Source organism: Brassica napus, chromosome C1 (genome assembly GCF_020379485.1).
Source record: "Brassica napus cultivar Da-Ae chromosome C1, Da-Ae, whole genome shotgun sequence".
Lineage (NCBI taxonomy): Eukaryota > Viridiplantae > Streptophyta > Magnoliopsida > Brassicales > Brassicaceae > Brassica > Brassica napus.
In genome coordinates, this window is record NC_063444.1 from 46,349,399 (window position 1) to 46,365,126 (window position 15,728).

The following is a 15,728-nucleotide window of genomic DNA, read 5'->3' on the forward strand; positions in this document are numbered from 1 at the left end:
TAAATTGTTATCAAATCTTTATTATTAAAATCATTAATTGTCAAATATATTTTATTCATTTTTGGTAGTTCTTTAGCTTTTACTTAAGAAAAGAAAAAAAAATAATAATTGTAGACTGTTAATTAATTTCATATTTATTTTAATGAGAAGTATACAATATAGAGGAAATTACATGTTTACTACTTTCATGCTATTATTTTTCATTTTTACCACCACTTAAGGGATATTTTCAAAAATACATTCTTCAATAAGTCGCAAAAGACTCTTATGCCCTTGTTCTTTATATATATAATAAATAAATATTTAAATAAATAAAAACCTAAAAAAGTAAAAAATAATTTTTTTAATTTTTTTTCGAATTATACTATTTCGAAATTAAAACCCTAAACCCAAAAAATCATCTCTAAACCCTAAACCATCAATCCTAAACCCTTTTTTTGAAATACGAACCCTAAACCCTAAAACATCAATCCTAAACCCTATTTTTTTTTTGAAATACGAACCCAAAACCCTGAAACATCAACTCTAAACCTTAAACCTCGAAACCTCAACTTTAAACCCTAAACCTTCAACTCTAAACCCTAAAGCATCAACTCTAAACCCTAAACCCTAAACCCTAAACCCTAAACTTCAACTCTAAACCCTAAACCATCAACACTAAACCTTAAACTATCAACACTAAACCCTAAACCCCAAAAAGTAAACTCTAAACCCTAAACCCTAAACCCTAAAACATCAACTCTAAATCCTAAACCCTAAACCTTCAACTCTAAACTCTAAACTCTAAACCCTAAATCCTAAATCCTAAATCCTAAACCATAAAACCCTAGAGTTGATGTTTTAGGGTTTTGATTTGAAGGTTTGGGTTTTAGGGTTTAGGGTTTACGTTAGAGTTGATGTTTTAGGGTTTAGATTTGAAGGTTTAGGGTTTTAGGGTTTAGGGTTCGAATTTCAGAAAAATATAGGGTTTAGGGTTTAAGGTTTACGTTTAGGGTTTAGAGTTGATGTTTTAGGGTTTCGATTTGAAGGTTTAGAGTTTAGCGTTTAGAGTTGATGTTTCGGAGTTTAGGATTTAGAGTTGATGTTTCATGGTTTAGGGTTTAGAGTTGATGATTTAGAGTTTAAAGTTGATGTTTTAAGTTCAGATTTATGGTTTGGGATTTACGTTTAGGGTATAAAGTTGATGTTTTAGGGTTTAGATTTGAAGGTTTACGGTTTACGTTTAGGGTATAAAGTTGATGTTTTAGGGTTTAGATTTGAAGGTTCAGGGTTTACGGTTTAGAATTGATGTTTCGAGGTTTAGGGTTTAGAGTTGATGTTTCGTGATTTAGGGTTTAGAGTTGATGATTTCGGATTTAGAGTTGATGTTTTAAATTTAGATTAGTTAACCATATGTTTTTTTTTTGTCAAAGTAAATCAAAAGGTTATAAATGTCTTTTATCCTTTATTAAAGATGAGGGTAAAAGTGGTTAGTGTAAACATGAATAGTGGTACTTTGAAAATAGTATTTTTGGCAATTTCCCTACAATATATGTTCACTGGACCAATATATTTCTCTAGAATTTTTTTAAAAAATATTGTAATGATGATACATGTTATAACCAAAATGTTGTAAGAGACAGATGGGAATAAACTCCTCACGCGATCCACCAAAGTCAACACACCCTATCGTCTCAAATTTTATGAATGGAAAGATGAAACTGACAGTAAAGACAGAGATTCAATGGAACATGATGTTGATGGTTTACTCATGTACTTTGTATTTTTTGGTTCACCCGAGAAACTCAAATATCTGTTCAGTGTTTGTGGTACTTTTGGAAGTGGCAACCATAACCTGCATTTCTCGGTGCATTTGGGTGAAACTACCGAATGAAGATACCTTTTGAGAACATCAGGCAAATCAATTGGCATCTCTCACAAGAAAAGGCTTCAAAGCTTCTTTTGATTCAGTTAAAAGGAGGTCCCAAAATCTATGAAAAACAGAACCAACATGTTGATGATGAGTATGAGAAGTAATACTTCAGCAGAGATGGATTTGATGAATGGATAAAAACTACAGATTTTACATCATGTTCTCTAATTGGTCAGTCATCTGCCATTTTTTTTAAAGTTTCCCTATGAGCGCAAGGTTGATTTCAAAAATAATCAACAGTTTCCCCTTATATTATCTTTACTATGGAATCGGAGTTTTCATATTCATCAAATACCAACAGCCTTTCCCCTGTTGTTGATCCACCTCCAGAAATTGATTTGCCTTTTGAGATTTTGTTCAATGTTAATTCATTGGTGCAGAATGCATGTCTTCCTCCCACAAGTCTTGATACTGAGTTTTATCAGTTTCTTGATCCCAAAGCACACGACAGAGCATTCATTGATTATGCTCTTCCAAAGTTATTATGCCTTGGAAAATGTTCCTATGAGCATGTTGCTTGGCTAACCAAAGAGTCCTTGGAATGGGGGAAGAAAGAAAAGCCTACGAAATCAACTTTGGACTATCAACGTGAACTTTTTAATATACGTAGGGTCAAAATTACACCTACGCGAGTGTACTTCTCTGGACTGAAGCCTCATGAGTCAAATCTAGTCTTTAGAGTATATCAACAATTTCGTCATAGTATCTAAAGACATGATTTGACTCATAAAGCTCCGGTCCAGAGAAGTACACTCTAGTTGGTGTAACTTTAACCCTAGGTATATTAAAAAGTCCAACTTTATATTCTAAAGTCGATTGCATAGGCTTTTCTTTCTTCTTCCATTCTGAGTACTCTTGGGTGAGCCAAGCAACATGAGCATACGAAATTTTTCCAAGGCACAATAACTTTTGAATAGCATAATCAATGAATGCGCTCTGTCTTGTGTTTTGGGATCAAGAAACAGATAAAACTCAATATCAAGACTTGTGGCAGGAAAACACGCATCATGCACCAATGAATTAACACTAAACAAAATTTCAAAAGGCAAATCGATTTTTGGAGGTGGATCAACAACAAGGGCAAGGCTGTTGGTATTTGATGAATATGAAAACCCCGATTCCATAGTAAGATAATATATAGTGAAAATGGTTGATTATTTTTGAAATCAACATCGCGCTCATAGGGAAACTTTAAAATAATGGCAGATGACTAACCAGTTAGAGAACATGATGTAAAATCTGTAGTTTTTATCCATTCATCAAACCCATCTCTGCTGAAGTTTAACTTCTCATACTCATCATCAACATGTTGGTTCAGTTTTTCGTAGACGATAGGGTGTGTTGACTTCGGTGGATCACGTGAGGAGTTTCTTCGCATGTGTCTCTTGTGTAAATTGAACCAACGCATAAAATTTACCACCACCCTTAGTCTCTTTTTTTTTTTTTTTTTTTGTCACGACCACCCTTAGTCTCTTTAAGCCTGATCTCGTGAATAGTTTCCAAACCAGTGATACTCTCGAAAAGCTGCTAACCTCCATTGCGTTCACCCCAGGCTGGAAGCCACTCACGTTAACCTACTTGCCCATTGTCTTCTATAAATCATTGAAGAAAAACAGAATCTAAGATAAGCAAGAATGATAGAACATTATTACAAATCAAAAGAAAATATCCAGATAGATGATGACACACCGCAGCTGATGTTGATTATAATGATGATGATTGTTTTGCTAAGTTCCAAGTTCTCAGAGACACTATGATTTTTCAATCGACTGCCTTCTTTTATTTTCGTTTTAGAGTGATCCTATTGGTTGAAATTCTAGTTTTTTACTACGTTTGATTGCTGTAACAAGAATTAAATCCAACAGTGAGATATATATATTGCAATAGGATGATGCAGAGCTCTCTCAGTGATGTATTTATGATTCAAAGACAGTTTTAGGAGGGAGTTTAAGAATAAATGTTCTTTGTTTAAAAAAAGAGAAAGAGGATTTTAATATAGTCCAAATCTAACGACTATATGTTGCTTTTTCTATTAATGAAATTGATTTAAAATTTACTATTATTGGATTTTGTATTTTGTAAATATTTAATATATTTTAAAATTCAGTGTTACTAAAATCTAATTTAACGTATTTAAAACTAAAGAGGTGCTATATAATGATGGACTTTTAAAAGTTTAAATTTAACCATAATTTGGTATTATTCATTTAATGATTTTAGATTTTGTTTTAGAACTAAATGTTATCCGATCTTTAATTTGTAAATCATGTGTCATAGATTTCTAAATATAGTGTTCTTCAGTTAAGCTCAAATAGTTCATTAAAAATCATTTTATTCAAAACTAAATGATTATTATATGGTGTCATTTGAAATTAAGTCTAATAGATTTCATGAGTAAATGATTAAATACAAAATCTAAGATATATTATAGATAATTTGTAATTCGTACACATAATTTCATTAAAAATGATTTCAGTTTTTAATCTTTTAAATTATAAACCTATATATCATATAGTAAAATTTAGAATTAATGATTGAATACTCACCTCTAAATGACTTTGCACATATTCTTATATATAATCATTTGAAATTAACTCTAATGGATTTTTATGAGTGAATTATTTAAAATAATCCATAATCCATAATCCATAATACATTGCATATTCTATTTATAACTTATTTAAAACATAATCCAAAATATATTGACATATATTATAACTGACACAATTTTTTTAATTTGATACATAACTAGGCGAATAAACCGAATCCAAAAACAAGAACCAAACCCGATCCGATAAAAATGAATCCAAACCAAATCCGACATAAACACCAAATGGGTCTTGTTCTACGGTATTTTGGATTATGAGTTTTACCCGAACCAAACCCAAACCCAAATAAATATCTGAATATACCAAAAATATACAAGATATTAATGAATACCTAAAATGATTATCTATTACATGAATAATTAACTCAAATATTTAGTTTAATATATGTTTTTGGTATTTGGTCAATATTTATGTTTTATGTTATCACAATTGCTTTTGTAGTTTAATTACAAATACGTTTGGTTCTTAAGTTTAAAAAATGTTATTTTATTTTGAAGTTTAAATAATTTGTATTGCGTTGTTAGTTGTTAATTTTTACTTGTTTTTGTTTTTCTCCTCTTAACGATTACTTCTGAATCATGTGACTGAACTTCTGCTAGTGTAAATTGTTTAAATTTTCCAAGTTTAAGAACTGAAGTGTGTACTTTCAAATGTCAAAAAAGTATTTAGGTAATAGAAAACAACGGAACAATAAACTATTCAAACAAGTTTTAAAATAAAGTTTTCATAAAACAAGCTGAAAACAAACTTTAAAACTAAAAATCCATTCATCATCATAATTATACTCTTCAACTTCCACAAACAATTCACCAGCCCCATCTCCTCCAAAATCTTCTTCAATTTTATCTCATCAACTTCCACAATCACCGCCGGGTCCAAGTAACTTCACCTCTAGCCTAGGCCTCATATAGGCACACTTTTTAACACAAATGTTCTACGAAATGTGGGATCAGATCGTCCACATAGATGATGTCATGCTTCCCTATCCCCTGGAACCCAAGGTGCATCAGAATGTTATCATAGAGAAGGCATATATTTTGACACCAATTGGATCCAACATATGGACCTAGCTCATTCAACTTATGATTTTCAGGGTGCATTAGAATGTTCCGTCCTCCCTCACTCTCTTCTTCAACACTGACTCGGGAACAACAGTTTTGGTTACTGCAACCGTCATCTCGACATAGCCAAATATAACAAGACTGGATTACACTATATTAAGCTACACTTGTCCTGGAAAATAGAACTGAAAAATGTATATAAACCCAAGTTAGACTGCTAATAAAATCAAAGCACGAAATGTAGCATTTTAGATAGTAAAAAGAGAAAACCTATACCCTTTACATGTACACAAATCTACCAAGGTGCATCAGAATGTTATCATAGAGAAGGCATACATTTTGACACCAATTGGATCCAACATATGGACCTAGCTCATTCAACATATGAAATATAGGGTGCATTAGAATGTTCCGTCCTCGCTCATTCTCTTCTTCAACACTGACTCGGTTACTGCAACAGTCATCTCGACATAGCCTGACTAATAAGATTTGGAGATTTGGATTACAAATAAGATTAATCAAGACGCAGTTTCATGGAGCAAGTTATTGAGGTCCATCTCTATTTTTAATGTTGATGGTCTAGCTGGGAGTTTCTTCATTGACGAGGAAAGTTGCTGTGCTTGTCGATCTAGACAATGGTGGACACGGACTGAGATCCGTTACAACCAAAGAGCTAACATACTTGGACACGATAAAATATTTCAAGTCTGTGAATATGGGAGAGGTCTGAATCATAGAAAACACAACAAATTTGTATTTGTGCTCCCGGTATTCTAGTGCCCATTTGTGTGCCCTTATGTTCCAAGCTCAGCGCAACTGCAAGTGCAACCGTGAACATGGAAATAAGGCTATGATTAATCTGTTCCATGTCAATTATTAGTCTTTCTTTTGAGTATGATTTGACCCAACTTTTTAATTGCTTAAGTAGAGTGGTACATTTCTAAGCTTTCACAATTGTTATAATTTTAACATATGGTGCCTATTTTCCAAAATCAAACATGTAATATTAGTTTTACTGTATATACATTAATTAAATTTTAGAAACTAGACTCTGATATTTTTATTATATTATTTGGTGTATATGAAATATGTTTCATATGACTCGAATATGGTTTTTAGATATAATTTAACTAAATATTATCAAAATATATTTAAGATTAAGAAAAAATAGACATGAATTCCATTGTGGAAATAAAACAAATAATACAATGTTTGTTTGTGCTTTTATGAATTATATATATTTAAATAGTATTAATTTATAATTTTACAAGGAAAAAATATTTACATAGAATTTTCTAAAAAGTTATTATTTTATCGATTTGTGTTATATTTTGAACAGGTCCAAAACCGCAAAACTAAATTTTCCCGCAAAAACCGTATGATCGAGTTTTTCCGCTAAAATCGCAAAATCGACTTTTCTGACTGAAAATCGCAAAATCGAGTTTTCCCGCCAAAACTGCAAAAGGTGTTTTCCCGCCAATACCATAAAACCCAATTTTCCGGACAAAACGATTTTTCCTGCCGAAACCTAAAGACCGAGTTCCCCCCCCCCCAAAACCGAAAAATCGAGTTTTCCCGCCAAAACCGAAAAACCGAGTTTTCCCGTCAAAATAAAAACGAGTTTTCCCGTCGAAACCAAAAAACCGAGTTTTCCCGCCGAAACCGAAAAACCGAGTTTTCCCGCCAAAAACAAAAAACCGAGTTTTCCCGCCAAAACCAAAAAACCGAGTTTTCCCGCCAAAACCGCAAAACCGATTTTTTCCGTCAAAATCAAAATCGAGTTTTCCCGCCAAAACAGCAAAACCGAGTTTTCCTGCCAAAACTGATAAACCAAATTTTCTCGCAAAATACTGTAACACCGAGTTTTTCCGCCAAAAATCGCAAAAAGATTGTTCCCGCCAAAATCGAAAACAAGTTTCCCGCCAAAATCTAACAAATTTTCCCGCCAAAACCGTAAAAACAAGTTTTTCCGCCAAAACCGCAAAAATGAGTTTTTCCGCCAAAACCAAAAAGATTATTTTTCCCGCAAACCGCAAAAATCTAGTTTTCCAACCAAAACCACAAAAAAAAAAATTTCTGACCAAAAACTGCAAAAAGAAAATTTTCCGCTAAAGCCACAAAAACAATTTAACAAGTTTTCTCGTTAAAACCATAAATGAGTTTTCCTGTCAAAACGATGTTTACTGCTAAAACCACAAAATGAGTTCTGGTTAAAATTGCAAAATAATTTTTTTTTTCGAAAAAACGAGTTTTTCCGCCAAAATCATAGACGAGTTTTTGCGCTAAAACAAGTTTTTAATAAAATTGCAAAATCTTGTTTTTATATTAAAGCTCACATTAATGATATTAATATTTTACATGATCTTCGGAGTAAATAAGATAATACTTTGGATACCCACGGGTAAACCTATACCCTATTGGGTTATTTATTTGGTTTGGATTTCAACATTGATGTTTCTGGGTTTCTGCAGGTTGGGTATAAACTGGGTTGGGTTATTTGTGGGTTGGGGTGGGCTGGGTTATATTACCCAAAGTTAACATCCCTACATTCAACCACATAACTAAAACTAGAGAGAGAGAGAGAGATAAGAGCATCCACAACGGGAGCTCTTAAGGGAATTCTTAGAGGGTGTGGAGCCCACTTTCTTAGAGTTTGTGCAAAAAAGAATCCTTAAAATCCTTTGATAAGGATTGATCCTTACACTGTTCACGGGTCCCATTGACTACGTGGTGGCCCGTGAATGGTCATCTCTTTTTTTTTTTTTTTTTTTTAAATCCAAAATATCCAAGATTAATCCGAAATGCCCTTGTGCTAAGGACTCTAATGAGTCTCACCATTGCGGATGGTCTAAATACAGAGTTTTATTAAGTAGACAATCATTGCAAGGAGAAGAAGTAGAAGAGTTTGTGAAACAAGGTAATGAAAAACGGGAAACATCAGCTTTTAAAGTAGAAGAAGAAGGGTGGCCAAGTCTCTAGTGCCATTGAGAGAGAGTGGTTTTGGTGTCTAGATAAGAAGCAAAAGATGCTGCGGGTCTAGAAAGGGACACCGGCCACTCATACAAATCATCCCTTGTGCGGCCTTGAAGCAACTGGACCCCCGTGCTGAGATCCTTCACCTGAAAAGAGGCAGGAAAAAATTCCACAGAAACTTGATTAGCATTGCAAAGTCTATAGACAGAGATCAAGTTCTTATGAACACTCGGAACACAAAGAATGTTGTTGAGATTAAGTGTTTTCGAGCGTGTAGGTATAGAAGCAGAGCCAATATGAGTAATTTTCAGACCTGTACCGTCTGCAATAGCAACTTCATCACCTCCAGTATACGGCTGGTGCAGAGCCCAGTTCTGCAAATCAGAGGTTAGATGGTGTGTAGCACCACTGTCAAGGAGCCACGCGTTGGGATTGTAGAGGTTGGCTTGTGCGACATTCTGATGTTAGGAGTTTTCAAGGCTCCTAAGACAAATGTTGTAGTATAGTGATTGTCGAACCAGTTCTGAGGGATATCAAAGCACTGAGAATGCAAGTACTCACTTAATCTAAGTGCAACCAATGATTTAGATGGGTTTTAAGCTATGACTAAAACTAGAAAGCAATAACAGAATGATACTTCTTGACTAAGGGAAAAGAGAACTCATGGGCATAGGGATTAGACCTTGGGTGATCAAGTATCGAACTAAGGATGGCAAATGATCAATCAAACTATCAACCTTAAGCCTAGACACAATTCCAAGCAAGCTCTATGTCTAAATGAATGCTCATTTGCTAACATATCTCAAACATCAAATGTCTTTGGTTGAATAATATGAAAGCAATCATTACGAACAAGTCTATTAGCTTTCTTAGCATCTTTAACAACAAATGTCTTTGGCAAAGTATACTAAAATCCTAGGAGAGTTGTCTCAGGCATTTCATCAAACACCTTTCGGGTGGGAAATGCCTATTGATCAACTTTTGAGTGGCCAACTCAGAAGATGCATTAGGAATACTCTACTAGCAAGGAACAAGAATGATCTACACTAAAACATCCTAGAACTAACCTAATCACCCTTAATCTCCCTAACCCATGAATTCAAAAGGTGATTACTCACTAATCTCCATGATTCCTCTTAAACCCATGTTGGATTTCAGATTAATCATGTAGAGAAACACATGAAATAGATAAGAACACAGAATTCTCAATAATAAACTGATCAATTGATTCAAAGAGATGACTTTCCAAAGGTTTTTGGTGGTTTTTCTAAGAACAAAGATGATCCCCCTCTTGGTGGCTCCAAGAGTATTAAAGCATAGGTTTAGAAAATAAAAACGTGCATAATGAAATGACCAAAAGGCCCTTGAGAAATCACAAGTTCGAGTAGAAATAAAACGCGCAGCGACCTCAGCCCGTCGCTCCGACAAGTCGCTCTAGGCTTCGGGAGCGACCTCGCTGTGTCGCTGCGAGAGGTCGCTCCGGGTTCGTTCTCACGTCTCCGGGTGATGAAACCGCGAGCGACTTCTCCCTGTCGCTCCCATAACGTCGCTCCCAGCTGGAGCGACCTCGCTGTGTCGCTCCGGGCTCGTTTTCGCGTCTCCGAGTGATGAAACCGCGAGCGACTTCTCCCTGTCGCTCTGGTTAGGTCGCTCCAGTAGGGTGATCAGAGCGACTTGGTGGTGTCGCTCCAGACTGGTCGCTCCCATGCCTTGCTCGCCCAATGACCACTCTAAACACTCATTTTTGAGCTCCAAATGCCTCCAAGTGTCTCCAAGAACTCCATGTGGTACTCCAATACCTGATAAGGACTCATGTATGCAAAATGCAACCTAAACATGGCTAAATCCTAATCTATATGATCAAAATGCACATGGATGAATGGATAAAACAATAGAAATATGCAAGATATCAACTCCCCCAAACTTGTTCTTTACTTGTCCACAAGTGAACTTTCTAGAACTCATAGGGAGAGAGGTTGAAGGTGGGAGCTCATAGCCAAAAGAAACGCATAAAGCACTCAAATCAACATCTAAATTCAGCATTAGATCATCCTCTCTTATTATACTCTAGCTTCTCTAGGCCTATTCAACTCTTTTCATCCCTACACTCATCATCATGCATTCACACATGCAAATCAGCCAACTCTCAAGTTCACTAAGCATAGCATCAAGTGAATTCTTGCAAATGGTCAGTTGGTCCAAGTCATTGGGTTGGGTAAGGGAAGGCTTTTATTCAAGTGATTCAAGAGGTTCGAAACATAAAATCTTTAAGGTGGTTTACTCTCGAAACAAGTAGCCTTGACATTGCACATAATATATCTAAGAAAGGGATCAACTCATGCATACAATGTTCAATCTCCATTGTTCTACCCTTTTCCCAAACATACAATTACACAATCATTCTCAAATGTCAAACCCAACTCACATCTCTCACCAAAAGATCCTAAGAACATTAACTCCTTCTCTTTGAAATTTACAAGGGATTTTTCACAGCCTCAAAACATTACTTAGCTCCTAACAACTTTGCTAGCCCCCTTTTTCTTTCTTTTTCTTTTCTTTTCATATTTTTTTTTTTTTTTTTTTAAATGGGGGCCAAGACTTTTCATAACTTGAGCTAGAGGTTTTTTTTTTTTTTACTTATCCCAGTAAGACAATTCACTTAAACACAAAGAGTTATTTCTTTTCCTTTTTCATTGCTCCCAAATCATAATCACAACTCTCACCCCCCCCCACCTATAGCTAGACAATAGAGTGCCCAATCTAGCAAGAATGAAGATCAAGCATTGTCGTTCCCGATACTCTCAACATTATGCAAATGTAAGACTTTCCGAAGAAGGCCTCACTCATCAAACAATGAAAGCTTAAAAGGAGGGAAAGGTTTTGGGAGTGGTCTACCACTAGAGTTTGTCAGAATAAGATTGGCATAAAGGATGTGACAACTCAGGTGTGTATAGCCATGACTCAGTACACAAGGGACCATGAGCAAGAAGCATTAAGTTCGTTCAGTTCAAATAAGGTTGTAGTTGACTTCAAAGACTGAGTTTCAGCAATCAACAAGTTTCAGGAAGAGTCTTCAAGGCTCGAAGCATACAAGTGTTTTTGAGAGGTGCATAAGCTATTCAGGTGCAAAGTAATGTCCTTTACAAGGCATTTCAAATCATTGCTCCTAATGCAAGTAAATGCAACCTATATGCTCTAGACTCTCCTAGAAATGCCAATGATGCAAACTAAATGAATTTTTTTTTTAATGCAAATATATATGTATAATGCAATGCATGAGACTCAAAATCATCAAAGCAAACGTGATCAAATACTTGGTACCTCCCCCAAACTTAAATAACACAGTCTCTGTGTTGTCAAGGAGAGAGAGATACCCAAAAAGAGAAAACTAATATGCAAAAACGAAATGGTATATACAAGGGAAAGTAGTGGGTTACCTTCTATGGAGAATGAGTAGAGGGAGATGCTCCCTCCTCGTCGTCGTCAGGTGGTAACTCTTCAAGGTGCTCATCAGTAAGAGTGCCCATCTCTTCAATGTAGAAGACTTGCCCGAACACAGTTGGTTTCTTCATTTTCTCCTTGATGTCAAAGTGGAGAACATGCCCTTTACCCAAATGGAGATCAATCGTGCCCTCTTTCACCTTAACAATTGCTCCTGCTGTAGCTAAGAATGGCCTTCCAAGAATCAATGGGTCCTGAGCCTCCTCACCCATCTCAAGCACCACAAAATCTGTAGGTATCTCATACCTTCCAATCTTCACAGGTAGGTTCTCTAAGATGCCCACAGGGTACTTCACTGAACGATCAGCTAACACCAGAGAGAGTTTACACTTCTTGTACTGAGTGAATCCAAGCTTATTTGCAACAGACAAAGGCATCACACTGACACTAGCTCCCAAATCGCAGAGACATTTCTCAAATACCATAGGTCCAAGAGCACAAGGTAGTGTAAAGCATCCTGGATCCTCTAACTTCTCTGGAACATCAAGCCTTTGGATGATGGCACTGCACTCATGGGTAAGAATCATCATGCTTTCCATTTCCTTCTTCTTTTCAGCTACAACATCTTTCAGGAACTTGTTGTATTGAGGAATCAACATGAAAGCATCGATGATAGGCATTGCAACCTGAGCTTCAGTCATTTGCTTGTCAAACAAAGCCTTGTACTTCTCTAGCAGCTGCCTCTTAAATCTACCAGGGAATGGTAGTTTGGGTTCATAGGGAGGAGGAACAAAAGAATTCTCACTTGCTGGAGCAAGAACTTCACCATCCTTCACTGTTTTCTTCTCTTCCCCAACCTTTCCTTTACCCTTGGCTTCCACAATCTTCTCCAAGATTTCATCATTGAATTTCTCATCAACAATCACCACTTCATCATCTAAGTTGATGGCCACCTCCTCACCTAGTTTTTCAGCATCCCTGGTGAGGGTTGTAGGAGGTAACTGCTTACCACTCCTAAGGTTGATAGCTTTGGCCTCCTTGGGGTTTTGGTCAGATTTTCCAGGTAGAGATCCTTGCTGGCGAGTCTGGTGAGTGTTCATGGAAGCAAACTGATTCTCTAAATTCTTGACTGTAGAAGCAAGATGTGAGAACTTGTTGTTGAGCTCATTGTAGCTCCCATCAATCTTGGAATGAAGGTTCTTCAACTCATAACCGACATGCTTCTCACTTCTAGTCTGAGACTCCAAGATTTGTTTCAGCAGGGTGTCAGTGCTGCTCTCTTGAGGAGCAGAGGAACCAGATGAGGGGTTTTGATGAGGTTGATAGCTGCCTTGCTGGTTGTTTCGAGGCGGATAACCACTCTGTTGGTTGTTGGGATAGGATTTCTGTTGGTAGTTGTTGTACTGAAAGTTGGGCTCTTTTTTGTACCAGCTACCATTGTTGTTGATGAAACACACCTCTTCCTGACCTTCCAAACCCTCAACCTCATGAACAACAGGTGGTGTATCTTGGCTTGGGTTACCAATAAAGTGCAGCTGCTCTTGTGTGGCTTTATCAGCAAGGAGGATGTCTATCTTATCCTGTAGAGCTTTCAACTCCTTCCTCGTCTGCTTATCATCTGTTCGACTGCTTCTGTCGTGGTCTCCACTGTAGACTGCATCACTCTTTACCATGTTGTCAACCAGCTCCTCTGCATCTTCCTCAGTTCTCCCCAAGAAGAACCCATTGCTAGCTGTATCCAGTCTGGTCCTGTACTTAGGAAGAGCACCACGGTAGAATGTGCTCAGCAAGCTCTCCTTAGAGAAACCATGGTGTGGGCATTGAGCTTGGTAGCCCTTGAATCTCTCCCAGGCTTCACTGAATCCTTCCAAGTTCTTCTGTTGGAAACTGGAGATCTCATTTCTCAGCTTAGCAGTTCTTGAGGATGAGAAGAATTTCTCCAAGAATGCTCTCTTGCACTCATCCCAAGTGGTGATAGAGTGGCTGGGTAGAGACTTCTCCCACTGACGTGCCTTATCCCCCAAAGAGAAAGGGAATAGCTTGAGCTTTAAGGCATCTTCGGACACACCATTGGTTTTTGACAACCCACAGTAGCTGTCGAACCTATCCAAGTGATCAAATGGGTCCTCCAGAGCCAAGCCATGATACTTGTTGTTCTCGATCACGTTGAGGAGTCCTGACTTGACCTCAAAGTTGTTGGCTGCCACAGCTGGTGCTCGGATTCCGAATCTGTGACCATGTATGTTGGGGCGGTCGTAAGTGCCAATGGGTCAAGCTGCCCGCGGTTGGTGTTCTGCCCCTTGCGGCGGATCTGCCATATCAATATCCAAGTGGGCCTGGTGTTCTTCTTCTCTTCTAGCTCTAGCACACTCCCTCTCAAAAGCTCTGATGTCTACTACTATTGGAACTAGGTTTGATGGACCCCTGCTCCTCAAGTTCATACACCTGAAAGTGAAAGGTAGGTGAAGAAGAAGAATCAGTAACAAAACAAAATTAAAATGACTTAGTCTCAAGCAAGTGACTAAATCTCAATGTTTAAATCTACTCAGAATTTGGCAACGGCGCCAATTTGATGTTAGGAGTTTTCAAGGCTCCTAAGACAAATGTTGTAGTATAGTGATTGTCGAACCAGTTCTGAGGGATATCAAAGCACTGAGAATGCAAGTACTCACTTAATCTAAGTGCAACCAATGATTTAGATGGGTTTTAAGCTATGACTAAAACTAGAAAGCAATAACAGAATGATACTTCTTGACTAAGGGAAAAGAGAATTCATGGGCATAGGGATTAGACCTTGGGTGATCAAGTATCGAACTAAGGATGGCAAATGATCAATCAAACTATCAACCTTAAGCCTAGACACAATTCCAAGCAAGCTCTATGTCTAGATGAATGCTCATTTGCTAACATATCTCAAACATCAAATGTCTTTGGTTGAATAATATGAAAGCAATCATTACGAACAAGTCTATTAGCTATCTTAGCATCTTTAACAACAAATGTCTTTGGCAAAGTATACTAAAAGCCTAGGAGAGTTGTCTCAGGCATTTCATCAAACACCTTTCGGGTGGGAAATGCCTATTGATCAACTTTTGAGTGGCCAACTCAGAAGATGCATTAGGAATACTCTACTAGCAAGGAACAAGAATGATCTACACTAAAACATCCTAGAACTAACCTAATCACCCTTAATCTCCCTAACCCATGAATTCAAAAGGTGATTACTCACTAATCTCCATGATTCCTCTTAAACCCATGTTGGATTTCAGATTAATCATGTAGAGAAACACAGGAAATAGATAAGAACACAGAATTCTCAATAATAAACTGATCAATTGATTCAAAGAGATGACTTTCCAAAGGTTTTTGGTGGTTTTTCTAAGAACAAAGATGATCCCCCTCTTGGTGGCTCCTAGAGTATTAAAACATAGGTTTAGAAAATAAAAACGTGCATAATGAAATGACCAAAAGGCCCTTGAGAAATCACAAGTTCGAGTAGAAATAAAACGCGCAGCGACCTCAGCCCGTCGCTCCGACAAGTCGCTCTAGGCTTCGGGAGCGACCTCGCTGTGTCGCTGCGAGAGGTCACTCCGGGTTCGTTCTCGCGTCTCCGGGTGATGAAACCGCAAGCGACTTCTCCCTGTCGCTCCCATAACGTCGCTCCCAGCTGGAGCGACCTCGCTGTGTCGCTCCGAGAGGTCGCTCCGGGCTCGTTCTCGCATCTCCGAGTGA

The 15,728-nt window shown here is 37.2% G+C and overlaps 1 long non-coding RNA gene and 1 other non-coding gene across 2 annotated transcripts; one reads left to right on the forward strand and one right to left on the reverse strand.

Annotated features, from left to right (window-relative positions):
- Positions 1–1,551: 1,551 nt before the first annotated feature.
- LOC125580299 lies at positions 1,552–6,813 on the reverse strand. The gene is made up of 2 exons (XR_007318074.1): positions 3,602–6,813; positions 1,552–3,504 (listed from the first exon to the last, which is right to left on the reverse strand). It is a non-coding gene; the product is annotated as an uncharacterized LOC125580299 (long non-coding RNA).
- A 6,986-nt stretch (positions 6,814–13,799) lies between these two features.
- Positions 13,800–13,906, forward strand: LOC125581036. The gene has a single exon (XR_007318747.1). It is a non-coding gene; the product is annotated as a small nucleolar RNA R71 (small nucleolar RNA).
- Positions 13,907–15,728: the final 1,822 nt, after the last annotated feature.